Here is a 16,425-nt window from a genome sequence, read left to right as displayed (position 1 = left end):
TCCTTGTCAGCAATCTCATCTGCTGCCATAGTTTCAACTGCAAACCACAGGCAGGTGATGCCCACTCCAGACCTCACCTCTGAGCTTCTCTAGGTTCTTAGGGCCCAGTCACATGCAGCTACATCTACCTCAATACCCCACAGCACCTCAAGCTTCATATGCTTCAAACAGAACTCATCACATGCCCCCTAAACCCTGTTTCTTCTCCTGCACACACTCTCATCTCATAGCATCACCATCTAATCTGTCATTCCAGCTAGAAACCTTGCCCTCTCCTCTCACCTTGGACTCTATCTCTGCTTCAAGCCCTATACCCAACCAGTCAGCAAGTCCTAAAAGCTTTTTCTCCAAAATACTTCTTAGAAGCATTCCTTCTGCTGCATCCCTAGCACTATTTTCCTGGTTCAGGCCCTCACCACTTCTCACCTGAGCTACTCCAATAACTTCCTCACCAGTCTCTCTGCTTCCTCTCAAAATAGCATGCCGAGGGTCTCCATCTTGTTCTGTCTGTTATCCTGGGCACGTTTCTCTGCTGTAAAGTTCCAGCAATGCTCCCTCTCACCAGCCGGCCAGAGCCAGATCCCTTAGCACGGCCCACGCTCTTCATGATCTGGCCCTGTCCTATTTTATTAACTTTATCTCCTGTCACTGCCAGTGACACTGTCCTTCACAGAGTTTATTACTATTTGTTCACCTTGCTCATGCTCCTTTTATCTACCTGTACCCTCCTTGACTAATCAACCTGTGCTCAGCTTTCAGGCTCAGCTCTTCCAAAAAGCCTTTTCTGAAACCAGAGACTCACATAGATGCCTGAGCAAATGCATAGAATCATATTGTCATTTCAGACTCAAATGAACCAAAGATCTTATCTGTTAACAGGTTTTACTAACAATTTCAAAGATATAAGCAATCAGGAAGCTCAAATTAAATATAGAGAGGTCTGGGGCTTTGAGGGTGGTTCCCAAATCCTTTCTTCTTGCCACAGACACCTGTTCTAGGGCCCACAGTAAGCGAGGTATTTAGAAGTTACTTCCTCACAGTGGGATGTTTAGTTTATGAAACAGATCCGTTTTATACTCCAGCTTATGTGAGATTATTTCAGGGAACTTATTTACCACAGGCAACCTTTAAACAGAGACATCCTGTTAAGAGCATTCCACAAATAAGAATGTTCTAGCAAATATCATTAATCTATTTGCCAGGAGGTCCAGTTATTGTATTGACAAAGTTACCCAGGTCACCTGTCGTTTCTGCTTTCCCCCAGGAGTCCACATCGACACCCATCCCCAAGGTAGAAAAACTGAGAATAAAAACAACAGGCCAGCTGACTGAACTCTGTCCTCTCCACTGTCCCCATCTTATATTTTGACAAGAATACCTGAAATTTTGTCAGAGCTATTTTGATGTGGCTATATTCACAGAGGTGTTCACATTGGGAGAATGGATATTTTTACACAGTCTATTAAAACAAATTAAACCCTTGTTCCTCTTAAAAGCTCATTACCCTGTAAATGTGTATAGCAGACACCTATAGCGCATCCCACACTTCAACCCAATACACCTCAATGGTTATATTTCTGGATGGGATAAGGCTTAAAGAAGAGGGAAGAGTCAGGATTGAAATGGTCAGATATCTGTTGTATCCCCTAACAATTAAAAAAAAAAGGTCACCAAAATAAATATCAAGGGGCCGGCCCGATGGCATAGCGGTTCAGTTTCTGCGCACCCCTTTGGCAGCCCAGGATTCACCAGTTCGGATCCCAGGAGCAGACCTACGCACCACTCATCAAGCCATGCTGTGGCAGGCATCCCACATATAAAATAGAGGAAGATGGGCACGGTTGTTAGCTCAGGGCTAATCTTCCTCAAAAAAAACAAACATATAATAAATAAATATCAAAAGAGTAAGGTGGAATTGCTTTTTTGTTCAAACACAGCATGTCCACGTCACTGTCTTTAACAAACTTGTGTTGAAACTCTCTGATAATATATGTATTCATAATTAACCTGTAAGTTTCTGAATTTCAGATATTTCCAAAAATCCTAAACTTCTTCAGTGATATTTCCCTCTAAGCCCCTTCCCTGATTGAAGGAGAACTTTCCTCTATTAGCACAAATTCCCTGCTGCTCTCTCTAATAAAGGTGACTCATGTGTTCACATCTCAGAGCCCTCAAGTTCCAGAACTGGTGTGAGAGTCTTGCCTGCTCCATAGTGCTAGTCACATCCATTCTTGTAAGAAACACTTGTTCTTTTCAGTCGCAAGCTTCTCATTTATAACAACTTATGCCCCTCCAACTTATTATGGAAATCTACTGAAGCCTGGATACTTTCTCTCTTTTCATTTATAATAGATCCAAGTACTTAAACCTAGAATTATTCAAACTTTCTTCTTTTCTCAGTTTTAATAAAATACATTCTTCTTGAACTTTATGTCATCTAAATTAAAAATCTGTTGTCATAGAGTTGTTCTGAATTTCCTTTTATATTATTTGTAATTTCTGTAGGATTTGTTGTGATATCTCTTTTAAGTTCTCAATAGCAGTCATTTATAACTTCAATTTGTTTTTATTAGTCTTACTATGAGTTAGTCAATTTTATTAGTCTTTTAAAACCTAAATTTTGTCTTTGTTGGTTTTTGTCTATTGCAATTTTGTTCTCTTTTATTACATTTTTTCTGTATACGTGCTTTAAATTTAATTTGTTGTTCTTTTTCTAACTTCTTGGGACAAATATGTAGGTCACTGATTTTCATCTTTTCTTCTATTTAAGGAAATCAATGCCCTGCTAAGTGCAGTTTCAGCTGTCTGTCACAGGTTTCAATGTGTCATAATTTTTATGACGCTTTAGTTCTATATATTTTCTACTTGTCATTGCATTTTTCTTGGGCTCTTTAGGGGTAAACTGTCTAATTTAGAAACATTTGGGTATTCTTATTTAGCATTTTGTTTTTTATGACTAGCTTGTTTCAATTGTGGTCAACAAGCATATTCTGCAAGATTTTAATGGTTTAAAATCTATTGACTTGCTTTATGGCCCTAAATATGGTTGATTTAGTTAAATAATCCATAAGTACCTGAAGAAGTGTGCATTCTAATTGCTGGGTGTGGTGTTTTACATAACAATCATGTTGTTAATCAAGACATTGAGCTCTTTTATATCTGTTCCCATATTTAATCTGCTGCATTATCACTTTCTGAGACAAATTGAGTTTGTATATTTTTCCTTTTATTTTGATCAATTTGGGCTCTAGATAATTTTCTTTATATATTTATATACTTTGAGCTATGCAATTTGGTTTATTTTAATTAAGAATTGTTAAATCTTCCTGGTTGTTTTATCCTTTAATCATGATGAAATGTCAACCTTTCTCTCTATGCCTGTTGCCTTAATATTCACTTAATCTGATATTGGCATATCCACACCAGCTATCTTTCATTAGGTTTCCCTGAATATGCTTTTCTACCCTTTCATTTTTAACATTTTTGTTTCTTATATTTAAGGTATATCTCTAGGAAACAGTAAATAGTCAGATTTGGTTTTTCACTCAGTAACAGTTTTTGAATTTGTTTTTATATAAAGTAATTCATCATATAACTTGATTTAAATCTGCATTCTTACTATTCGTTTTCTATTTGCACCAATTCTTCCCCTGTTTAGTAGCTGTACTATTTAAAACATATGACCTCTTTGGTCAATGTGCTAGGGGAAGAATGACATGGAGAATTGTAAACCAACTCTTAAATTCTTCCACCTGGAAGTGACATGTCACTTCTGATTACATGTCACTGGGCAAAGACAGTGATGTGGCCATGCTGAAACTGAAGGAAGCCAGAACAAGAATGTTCTGTGTTCCCAGGAGGAGAAATGAACCAGATACATCAGGAACACTAGTAATATCTCACATGCTGTACATAAATTTTAAAAACTTCCGTATGTCAGAGAGCACCATAAACAGTATTCAAAGTCAAGTGACAACTGAGCAGAAACTATTTCAAACATGTATTGTAGAAAAAGATTGCTATCCAGAATATATAACAAAATCTCTCTTTTCATTTTTAATAGATTCAATTACTTAGATAGAGAATTATTCAGACGACCTTGTGTCAGTTTTGGTGAGTTGCATTTTTCTTTAACTTGCCCCATTTCATCTAAAATTAGAACTTTGTTGTCATAGATTTCAGACATTTGAGTACCCAAAACATTCATTTCCCCCATATCTTTACTCAAGCACTCCAGCAAAATGAGAAGTAAATCAAATAATCCCACAAAACAATATGAATTGACGAATTTAAAATTAAACAGTAATGTAGTCTTAATACATTGATATATATTTAATACATTATTCTCACCCTTGGTAGATGAATATTTAAGGAAACAGCATTTTCATATACTCCATGAGAGAGTATAAATATAAAGTTTGAAATGCATGTATCCTATTGCCCAGAAATTCTGCTCCTAGATATGAGAAAATGAGAGCACAAAAAGGAATATACTATGGAGTAAATCTAGACATATTGACCTGAAAATCTCTCTGAGACATATTGCCAAGTTAAAAAGAAGTTGCATATCAATATTTAGAGTGGTCTATTTATGTTAAAATTATGCACACAAATAAATCACAATCATAGGAGCTGTCTATGTACACAGATGTGTAATATAAGTATAGAAAATGGTCTCATAGGACCAACCACAGAATATGACCATTGGATGAGGGTTAAGAGGAATTTTTGCTTTATCAGCATTATTTGAATATTTCACAATGATAATTTAGTAGTTTTTGTATATGTATAACATGCTAAATAATACCAAATATTAATATATACTAAATAAGACACATTCTAAAGAATAACCAGATTGTTTTCATGTTTATAGATTTATACTCTATGTATTTTCAAGTGATTTTTCATGTTTCATCAAAGCACTATATGCACATAATAATAAATCAAGTGATAGAGAGGGCTCATGACAAAAAGCAATAGTCCTTTTCCCCATCCTTCCCCAGAGGTCACCATCCCAACACCATTCATCCAAGACAAACTCTTAACTCTTTCTGTTTCGAATCTTCTTATACTTAGGAAAAAACATTAAGGAATACATTTATACCTCCATTTGCCAGTTTTAATAATATTTTTGATAACTCCCTATAAAAGCAAGAACATTGCTCATTCTACTGACTCATACTACCTTTCCTTTTCATAAAGTTGTATAGTTATAATTATATAAACTTTTCTATCGATTACTTGAGTTGCTTTGAATAACATATTTAAATATTTCCCACTCCATCAATTTTTTACAATATCAGTCACCTTTCACTCTGTAAGGTGCGAACATTAGCACCCTTACCATTCTTTCCACTTTCCATGCAGCTCCCTCACATCTGCTCTCTGCACAACAGGACTTTCACACTTTCAAAGTGGAAAACACGGATATTTTGTTCCGCAACCACAAAAAAGTCTTCGCTGCTTAGTTTATAGGTTGATTCTAGAAGTTGAAAGACCAGTCAACAGAATTACGTTATTATGACTATATAAATATTAACTATTTGGTTCACTTAGCGTGTGAGGATTGCATTTCCTTTCTTACATTCCAATGTCATGAGCTTGGGATCCTTGAAAGACAAAGTTCCTAGTACAAATGTCAAATGAATTATTCTTTTGTTATCCTTTATCAGTGACTTATTATTGTGATACAATTTAGTTTGCTTTGTACTTGGACCATAGCTTTGAATTTGCCATTTGCTTTTCCCCAGAGTTTTTGTGTGCTTTAATTTCTCCGTCCTCTCAATTATATTATTTATCCAGTGGAATACTCTCTCCTTTCTCCGTGGGGGCCTCCATCTTCATGCATCACTCTGTACTCTGGTACTGCTTTGCGCTACCATTGTGAAAATTCCTTCACTAACTCATCTAGGATGGATCCATTCTTTCCCAGATCTCATGGTCACCCTTGATTTACTTCTCAATTTTCTGGAGTACTTAATTTACTTTCTAAGCAAAGGCATGGAAGGAGTAAATATTTTGAGTACTCAAATGTGTGAAATTGTTTTTTTCTCTGGCACACTTGATTGATATCTAAGACTTATTTCGAAAGTAGCTTCCAAATAATTTCCCCTCAGACTTTTGAAGGCATTCCTCTATTATCTTCTAGCATTGAATTTTAGAGATAAAAAGTGTGCTTTCAAACCTAGGTGCCCATCAAGGGATGAATGGATAAAGAAGATTTAGTATATATACACAATGGAATATTACTCAGCCATAAGAAATTATGAAATCCAGACATTTGTGACAACATGGATTGTCCTTGAGGGTATTATGCTGAGTGAAATAAGTCAGAGGGAGAAAGTCCAATACCATATGATCTCACTCATAAGTAGAAGATAAAAACAACGACAAACACACACATAACGGAGATTGGATTGGTGGTTACCATAGGGGGAGGGGGGAAGGGGGAGGGCAAAAGAGGTGACTAGGCTCACATGTGAGGGGATGGACTATAATTGGTTTTTGGGTGGTGAACAGGACGTAATCCACACAGAATTCGAAATATATTATGATGTACATCTGAAAGCTATATAATGTTATAATACAATGTTACCTCAATAAAAAAATAAATAAATATTAAAAGTTTGCTGTCAGTCTGATTCTCATTTCTTTGTATGTAACCTGAATGGTTTTTGCTTGCTTTTTCTTCCTAAGATTTTAGAAACTTCTCTTTATACTTGTTATTCTAGAAACCTTGAAGATATGTTTAGTCTGGGTTTATTCTCTTTTTCTTCATTCTTTAGACTCTCTCAGTGTGAAGATTTGGATCCTTCTTCAGCACTAAGAAATTCTTATTATTTTTAATTTCCTTGAGAAATGTGCTCTTATCCATGTTCTTTTTTCTCTCATTTTGGAATCCTTGTAGTCAGACGCTGCATCTCCTAATCATCAATGCCTCTGAGGAGAGACAATCTAGATGACCCTGGAGGCCTTTCTCTTTGCCTTGGTAGCCTAGCAGAGAACAGGCTCAGGATATCAGAGTTAGTTCAACAGAGAAACAGGATGACAACAGCCAGTGGGCTCCCAAGGACCCTCCTCCATAGCAAGATTACCCACATGACCGGGGAGTTTCTGCTGTTGCAAAGTCACACAGATGTTCCCTCGCTGTACCCATAAATACCCAGCACATTAAGGGACAGCCCCTCTTGGCTGCAGCATTGATCATCATCATGCAGACCACCCACACCTGGCCTACGTGTGGGACAATGAGAGGTAGGGAATGCATACACCCTACTATTTCTATCTTGGTAAAATCCCCCCGCTCAATAAATTCTGTTCACATCTGCACTGCGTAGTAGTCTAATATTTTTGTTTTTTATCTTGTTGCTCTACATTCCTTGGAGTTATCTGAATTTATTTGTTAATTTCTATGAACTCCTTCTTGTTCTTGAATTATTCATTTTCCATACGATTCTGGGTTTTTTACATTGATTGTAATATCTTCCTACATCTCTCTGGATATATTAATGAAAGAAATGTTTTAAGTTGGTATGTTGTATTTCAGCTGTCTTTAGTTTCTATATTATTTCTGTCTTCCTAGTACCAGCTTTGTTGTTCATTCGTCTTCATTTCTCTCTTTTGTGCTCTTGGTTCCCCTCATATGCCCGGGGATTCTTAAGAGCTGGCATGGATTTCCTCTGCTGATTTGTAAACAGGTCTGTTTCCACTTGAGCTCTTTCTCCTGAGAGAGGATTCTAATGGGAGCTCTGTGTAGGAACACAAACAGCTGGCTGTCAAGCTGCAGGTCTGACATAACTTTTTCTTAAGAATAAGCAGGTTGGCAGCAACATAAGAGAATGGTCCTGATAATAATACAACCAACATACAAACTCATGGCCTGACTGGCGGGCAAGGCATGGCCCAGAGGCACCAATGCACAAGAAGACCATACTGAGGAGTGAGCAGGGCTGAAGCCAGCGGCACAGCCATCCTGCCAGTACAGTCATTTCCCCGGGGGATGCTGCTCTGGGGGTGCTTTCTTTTCACTAAGACACCAAGCTCTGGACCTGCAGGGTTGCATCCACCCAGAGGGAGAGCCTGTTCTAATTTATTCAAAGACGTCCTATAGACTAGCTGTGGTCCTGTAGTCTTGCTGGAATCTTAGGAGAATAAATGACCGAGATGAGAATCAAAGCCTCAAATCCCAAAAGCGGCTAAAAGATAAAGCGGGTCTCTAATCAGATTAAATAAATTTACATCACCTATTTCTTCTCCTTACTTTGCATTTGAATATTTTTTCTTTCCCATGTAAAACGAGATATGAGAATTTTAAATGAGACTTTTACAAAACTGAGGAATCATAGCAAATCTCTTTTAGACCTCCTCAGTTTATAATAGCACATGAAAATTGAAGTCTATTCTTCAATCTCTTCTCCAGAGCTAAAATGATGAGGCTTTTAGAGTATTTTTCCATAAAATTGTCAATTCTAAATCTTCATTTTTTTTAAACAAAGACCATTTGAGCCAAAGCACACATTTTTTTCTTGAAAGCTACAAACAGAAATCTAAAAAGTAACTGGGAAGCCTAATTAGCCACTATGTTTTCCTCTTCCTAACAATCTTAAAAACCTATTTGCTGAGCATGCATTAATAATCCACAAGTAATGAATTAATCCTCGTATCAGTGGGATATCCACAAAACCTCCTTTATATAACTCCAAAAGTATTAATTTGCCCCTGCATGGTAAGGCAGAGAGCTCTCTCCTTCATTGCTCAGCACTCTCTTCGCCTGACCTATGGGCCTCCATAAACGATGGCAGGGGCCTGGGAGGGAAGAGACTGCGCGCAGCCTGGGCCAGCTCGTTGCACAGACACCTCCTAACCCAGAGGCTGGGACTCAAGGGCTTGTCTCCACAGCCCGCAAAGAGCAGTCCTGAGCTTAACAAAAAGATAAATTCATAACTTTGCAAACCTGGAGAATGGTGTAAATGCACCTACCATCTAATATGCATGCTTTCTGTTAGTCAGGAATAATTATACAGAAATGGCCTCTTTTTAAAAAAATAATGTGATTTCTCTGTAATGATTTAGACATAACTTGAGATTTTAAAAAAATTAATCAGTAATTGATAAGCGTAAAAGGATTATGTTCAGTTATTTCTCATGAAAGGCAAAGTACTGAAAACAGATGTGATAAAGGAATACTCTCTTGAAAAGCAATCTGGGGCCGCACATCCTCACAGCCGCCCACGCACACACGCTGAGAGATCTTGATTAGCATCCCATAATGCCAGAGATGGACGCTCAGCCAACGTCCTGACACAAGAGATGTTCTGTGTGTTTCAGAAGATGTGTCTCAGGCTTATGGTGGAAGAGAACGTCATTAAGGCATGGGGGAAATGTAAAAGGGTCATCTGCAAGTGTGTGGGCGAGTGACTGGAAAATAACAGCCAATTTGACAAAGAGAAGAGGAAAAACAGGTAATTGCTGGGCTAAGAATACAAGACAAAAACGTAAAATGTTAGAAGCATTTTAAAAATGTGGAAAATAAACAAGGTACAAGCATTAAGAAAAAGCAATCACTTTGAAAAGCCTCTAAATAAATAAAAACCAAAAAGAAACCCAAAATAAGATTTTTGTTTTGTAAAAATATAGGTCTCTACCTATTTATAATCTGATTTCCTACACAGAATTAAGTGCTACATAAAACAGTAGACTAGGTTTCCTATTCATATATAGTCCTTTTGAAAACATGAAAGACTAACCCTAAGAGACTGTTCTCATTTTTTTTGGACCCATAATTGACGGATGTAAAAATCTTGCACTGTCCTCAATATGCTTTGAAATGTCAGATAGAATTAGCGTTGCTTTCTAATCCACATAAGTATTAATAATAATAGAAGATAAAATTCTCATTCGGACCTTTGAAGACTTTTGGCTTTTAGTACAAGTCACATCATATCCGGGGTTCCCTGAGCCCACTACGTTTTCTGTCTCAGATAACGTGGAAGATGGAGCACCATTCTCCCACCTGAAAGTTTATTTTGTGGCTTTGTGTCCATTATATATATATATGAATATCCAAAATAACCCGAATCATCTCCCTATCTTAAGGTTCATAACCTTAATTGCATTTAAAAAGCCCCTTTGCCATGTGACACAGCCTACTCGCAGGTCTAGGCATTACGGTGTGCACATCTTTGGGAGGCCACGCTACCTACCACACACACAGGTACTGGAGCAAGTGGATAAGTGATAAAAAAAAAAAATTGTCCATTAGTTTTCTAGGGCTGCCATAACACAGCACCACAAACTGGGGATCTTAAGCTATAGAAATTTATGGTCTCACAGTTCTGAAGGTGAGAAGTCCAAAATTAAGGTCTTGGCATGGCTGGCTCCTTCTGAGGGATGTGAAAGAAGGATGTGTTCCAGGATCCCTCCTGGGCTTCTTCATGCTCCCCGAGGGCTGTCTTCATGCTCACATGGCATGCTCCCTGGATGCTTGTCTGTGTCCATGTTTCCCCTCTTATGAAGACACCAGTCATACTGGATTAAGGGCCCACCCTACTCCATTGTGACCTCATCTCAGCCAATTACATTTGCGACTACCCTACTTCCAAATCAGATCACATTAGGAGGTACTGGGAGGGTAGAACTTCCACATGTGAATTTTGAGGGGGACACAATTCAACTCATAACAAATTGATAAATGCTATTTCTTTGAAATTTTAAAAATTAAGTAAAAAATATTTTCATAATGTAATTCTTCTCAGATACATATTCTTAGCATTCTGGGTCATGAGAAAGAACCATAAATAAAGACTATAGAAGATAGAGGATGTTTTTAATATAACCATCTATAGGAACCTTCTCTTTTTCCTCCTGAAGGAAAACTGCTCTGGTACAATAAAAAAAGTCAAATTTCACAGTTAATTATTCCTGGAATATTAGAACTCTGGCCTCAAATTTTTCCAAAAGAAATATCTATTTCCTTAATATCAGGAAACCTTAACATGATGTGTATGTTCCAAAATTAAATTATTCCTGCGCAAAGAAATGCATTGCGTGTCCTTGCTAGCCAGCTCTGGAGCTTGTAGGATGCTTCAGTTTTATAGATGTCACTCTGGTTAGCTCCGTGCACACCATGGAGTCAGATGTCCTGCAAGCACAATCCCAGTACAAGTCCTCAAGTGGTGACAAATCATTGAACCACTCCACAGCCTGAGAAACTGATGACTGCTCCAAGTTGCTGCTCCTTTGGCTTTCGGGTAAATCCTACACTCAGAGATCAGTGTATTGTATGTGGAGCAAGAGCAGAAGCACTATGAATAAGAAATATGGGGCCAGCCCCGTGGTGTAGTGGTTGAGTTCAGCACACGCCACTTTGGCAGCTCAGGTTCACAGGTTCGGGTCCCAGTCACGGACCCACACCACTCATCGGCCATGCTGTGGCAGTGACCCATATACAAAGTAGAGGAAGATTAGCACAGATGTTGGCTCAGGGATAATCTTCCTCAAGCAAAAAAAGAGGAAGATTGGCAATAGATGTTAGCTCGGGATGAATCTTCCTCAGCCAAAAAAAGAAAAAGAAATATGAGACATTTTCCCTCCTGTAATGAACAGATATGGTACATTATGTGAGCCATTATATACGGTGCACCTGGCACAGTGCAAGGTTACAATTTTTGCATAAAATTAGAATTCATCAGCAGTGACATAGCCCCCAAAACTTAAAATAAAATGCTGCTCGTGTCATTATTCATTCACTCTACAAACCTTTACTGAGCACTAGCGAGTTCAAAGAACCACAATAGGAGGAGTTGGAAATCTCATATGAGTGATGAGACCTGATCTTAAAGGTAGAATTGTTCAGCCCCATGGGATTGCAAGCAAATCTGGCAAAGGAATCACTCTCTTCTCTGCAGCTCCATTTTAAATTAAAAGGACCGATTCAGAAAAACAATAACCCTTTTTGTCAACAGCTTGCCTCTTTTTATACTTCCACTGAACAAAATGTTCAAGGGCAAAATCTGTTGCGGAGATAATAAGAGCGGAGAACTCTGCAGCAGCAGGTGTTAAATGAACGGAAGCATGACAGGGTTACCTATGGCTTCCAATTTTCCAGGGAGGGTTTTTCTGCCTGGTTAGGCAAGCAAGTAAAAGCAAAGGATAGAAGGACACATTTTGCCAAGTTTAAGACTCTCAGAATATATTTCTTCAAGATTTTCAAGAGAGTTCAAAGCTTTTGGATTCTGAGGGATTTTTTTCTACTGAGAAACTGGAACATTTCTTAGAAAATGGACGCCGGAAACAAAAAAGATATGTGGATAGATGTTTTCCATAAAATATTTTAAACATCGATGTGTTTAATCAGACATTTAATCCATTCAATCTTAAAATGGCAAGACTATTGTGTGTTTAAGGAGGCCATTAGATTGATGTGGCTTTAACGCCATGGCAGCCTACATAAGGACACAAAATCTAAGCCTGTAAATGCCTCAAGGTTACGAAATCAAAATGCTAAGGACAACCCATCACAAACAGCCAACTTGGCTTTAAACTAGCCAACCAGTAACTTCCTTTCTTTCCTTCTGCACTTTCTTCATATGAGTCTTTCTCTTGGCTCCTGTCCCTTTTGGCACTGCCCTATTCGAATCCATTTTTGCTCAAATAAACTCTTAAAAATTTTAGTATGCTTCAGCTTATCTTTTAACATGGGTTAGCTTTTTACTACCACCCTAACAAATTACCACAAATTTAGTGGCATAAACTACACCTGGTTTTGGCTCACAGTTTCTGTTCATCAGAAGTCAAAGGACAGCATTGGCTCAGTTCGGTCCTCTGCTGGAGTCACAAGGCCCCCAAAATCAAGGTGTGGGCAGGACTAAGTTTCTCTCTGGAGGCTCTGGGGAAAATCCCACTTCCAAGCTCATTCAGATTGTTGGCAGAATTCAGTTTCTAGCAGCTCTAGGGCCGAGTTCCTCGTTTTATGGCTGGCTGTCAGCCGGGAGTCTCTCTCCGCTCCAGAAGGCCCACATTCCTCATCATGCTGCCGCTTCCGTCTTCAAACCAGCATACAGAGGGTCCAATCCTTCCTGTACTTCAGATTTTTCTTCCATACTTCTACTGCCTTCTCCTGCCACATCTGTCTTTTGATTCCGGGTAGAGAAAATTCTGTGCTTGTAAGGGCTCAGGTAATTAGATTGGGCCCACCCAAATAATCTGAGAAAACTTCTCCATTTTAAGGTCCATAAACTTAATTGTATTATCAAAGTCCCTTGTGCCATGTAATGTAGCATATTCACGTGGACCTTAGGTTGTGGACATCTTGACAGGCCATCTGCCTACAACAAATACAGTTATTAGGGCAAGTTGATAAGTGATATTTCTTTCAAACTTCAAAAATTAGACATGAAAATATTTTCATAATGTAATATTTTTCAGATCCATATCCTCAAGCATTCTGGGTCATGAGCAAAAAAGACATACGTAAAGCCAACAATCTTGCTTTGGGATCATGTTCACTAAACTCAAAAAATTACCCATGAATTGCCTCTATATGAGTTATTACAGTCCAACGAAGGGTGTAAAATGTATCATTAGCCTTATTCTTGAATCTGATAGTGGTTGAGTCACCCATCACTCATCAATGACTTCCATGTCTTGGCTATGTGAAAGATCAGTTCATATTGATTAATGTGAAAATGAACTCACGTCACTTTTCTTGGTAATCTAAGATAGAAAATATTAAAAGCAGTGCAAATAGCTTCTGTTAATTAAAGGTTATCCGTGGGAAAAAGTGACTGGTAGCAATGTTGTGATCCGGTTTCACTCTGCAGACTGGGCATTCATTAAAGACGAATGAAAGGAGATTCTCTGTTTTGATATTCATTTCCCACCTCTGGGCTTAGCATGTGATGCTGTTATGGAAGGCTCTATTTCCAGACCTTTGAAACTCCAGGAATGATATAATCAAGTAAGATGTGACAATGCGTGGCATTGGTAATAAATTACCAGCACCCCATGGGTTACAAACCTGTGTTCAGGGGTGTTGCTTGAGGCCATAAAAATAGGCTTAAGTATATTTGCATATTGTCAGGAAATTCATTAACCTTTTTGTTTTCAGATACAATTGAGTGAAGTATTCCTGCAAATTAGAAACCATGGGAACATACATAAATTGGATCACCTGGATGTTTAGGCTTCTAGTTTCTTGTCGTACTGAAGAATAAGCAGGGCCACAGGATTTCCAATACCCACCTCTCTCCACTTGACGCAGAAGGCATTTTCATCCATAATTAAATTTGTGCTCTTTCTTGCTAAGAGAATTGAAATATCCTACAGTGTTTTATAAGAAGTTTTGACATTATCTTTCCATTTAGAGCCATGTTACAACAGCTCAGAATTTTCCCTCTAAAAGGGCATGAAAAACACATCACACACTAATTGAGGCCCTGCCTAATCAGGCAAAAATCAGATTTCTTTCAGCCAAACTGCAGCTTATGGTAACTCCAGATGTGTCAGTGAACTAAGTCAAATCACCTCCAAAAATAATATGGTAAGGAAATATATTTTATGCTACTATAAATATTTCTCATTATGAAAGTTGCCTCTTTCTGCCCTTCTCCTCCTCTGCTGTCTCTTCCTCCTCTTTTTCTTGTTCCTCCTTCCTCTCCTCTCCTTCTCCTCCTTGTTCATTATAATAGTCTGAGCTCTCAGATCAACAAGATCCAAGGGTTATCTGATTTTATGTATTAAGAAACTTAAAATAAAGAACGCTTCCATATGGGGGAGAAATGAAATGCCCAGTAAGTTCCACTAGTCATGAAACAAAACCCAGTGTCAAGCACCTCTACTAAAAAGATGATGCAGAAATTTGCAGTTGAGGTATTTCTGCTTACTATTAGGAATGAATGAATTTATATTACTTGTTCATTTCATTCTTTTAATCTTTCAACAAACACTCTACCAAGTGGCTACTACACGCCAAGCATTGTAGTCGGTGGCCGGGGATAAAATGGTTGCAAATCTGATGCAGCCATTGTCCTTGTGAATGAATCTTACAGTTTATTAGGAAAAAAAGTTAATAATCAAACAATCACACTGAGAGATAAGTGCAAATTAGTATAAGTACTATTAGGAAAAGAGCATATATCAGGGGCCAGAGAGGCTATTCTAAGGATGTGACCTTTTGGTCCTGAGATCTGAATGAGCGGAGTTTATCAGGCAAGGCAGAGTGGAGGCCAGCAAGAGAGCATTTCAAGCAGACCCTGAGGTGAGAGGTGTGTTTATGTGTGTGTTGCTTTGAGGAGAAAAGAGAGAGAGATTATTAAACTTTAGAAAGAGGAGACCATCAAATTTCAGTTTGTTTCAGGAACAGTTCTTCAAAGATGGGACCCAGAAGAGGGAAGAACTAATCTTGTGATTTGAGAGCCTTTGCTTGGGCAATTTAGGTTTATCAACACATGTGGGCACTAAGTTCATGCAGGGACTGCCAGGAAAAGAAAGAAGGAATGGTTGTGGGAACTAAAGTCACGTGAGGACCAGAGTAGAAGATTTCAGGCATTCAAGGTTTCTCACAGTCTCTCTTTTTGGTCCACAGGGATTCTGAGTCACATCATGTGACCATATCTTGTTGTTTTTTTATTCCAGTATTCCTGATCTACACATCTGGTCAATAGCAGTCTTAGCCTCTTTGTTGATGATGCCATCACGGCTTCTTGTGACTTTTTTTCTTTGTAGTTGAATTTCAATCATTTGTTGAGTGAGTCACTGCATAAAAGCATTTCAGTCTCTGGAAGAAACAAAAGCAAAGACTATGGAGAGAAGTATTAACTTAAGAATTACCAGAAAGCCTTGAACAATGCCTCTTAACCAAGATGCACTCTGAACTGGGATCACCTGGGAGAGATCTCATCCCTACCTCAGGTCTATAGAAGCAGAGGTTTGATATTAATAGATCTGTGTAATAGCGATTTACCCAACATGACCTGAATAGGGGAAGGAATTTAAAGAATCTCATTTTTACGATCAAAATCCTTAAACCAACATAGCAGGAAAATGATTGTCAGGAGAAGAAAAAAGAGAAAGAGACAAAGAAGAGGATGGTGATCTGATTCATTGCGCCCAGCAGTAATGGGTTTTGATCTGAAGGACTGGAAAAAGACAACTACTTCATCACGCCATCTGCTACTGGAGACCCAAAGACAGTCTCAGTGCTTGATCTTACATTGGCATGGATGTCTGGGCAGTAAGTGTATGCTGCTTTTTTAACTAAGAGACCTGAATCCAAGGGGCAGTTCCCAGGAGTCTCTCTGCAGTGTTTGTGGTTCAGCATCCCCTCCACTAAGGTTCAAGAGCAGTCTTACATTGATCTCATTTTCAGTAAAGTAGGTCTCCAGGCTGAAGGACACGCAGTACTTCCTTATAATTTATCTTTGAGTA

General features: G+C 38.3%; 1 long non-coding RNA gene across 1 annotated transcript in view; it reads right to left on the bottom strand.

Moving 5' to 3' along the window:
* LOC138925438 (uncharacterized) overlaps nucleotides 1-10,534 on the bottom strand; it is a 133,455-nt gene extending 122,921 nt beyond the window's left edge. The window contains exon 1 of the long non-coding RNA XR_011441609.1: nucleotides 10,331-10,534. This is a non-coding gene — a long non-coding RNA (uncharacterized lncRNA). The remainder of the gene's footprint in view (nucleotides 1-10,330) is intronic.
* Nucleotides 10,535-16,425: the final 5,891 nt, after the last annotated feature.

This window comes from Equus caballus, chromosome 8, assembly GCF_041296265.1.
Source record: "Equus caballus isolate H_3958 breed thoroughbred chromosome 8, TB-T2T, whole genome shotgun sequence".
NCBI lineage: Eukaryota > Metazoa > Chordata > Mammalia > Perissodactyla > Equidae > Equus > Equus caballus.
This window is presented reverse-complemented; position numbering and strand designations above follow the sequence as displayed.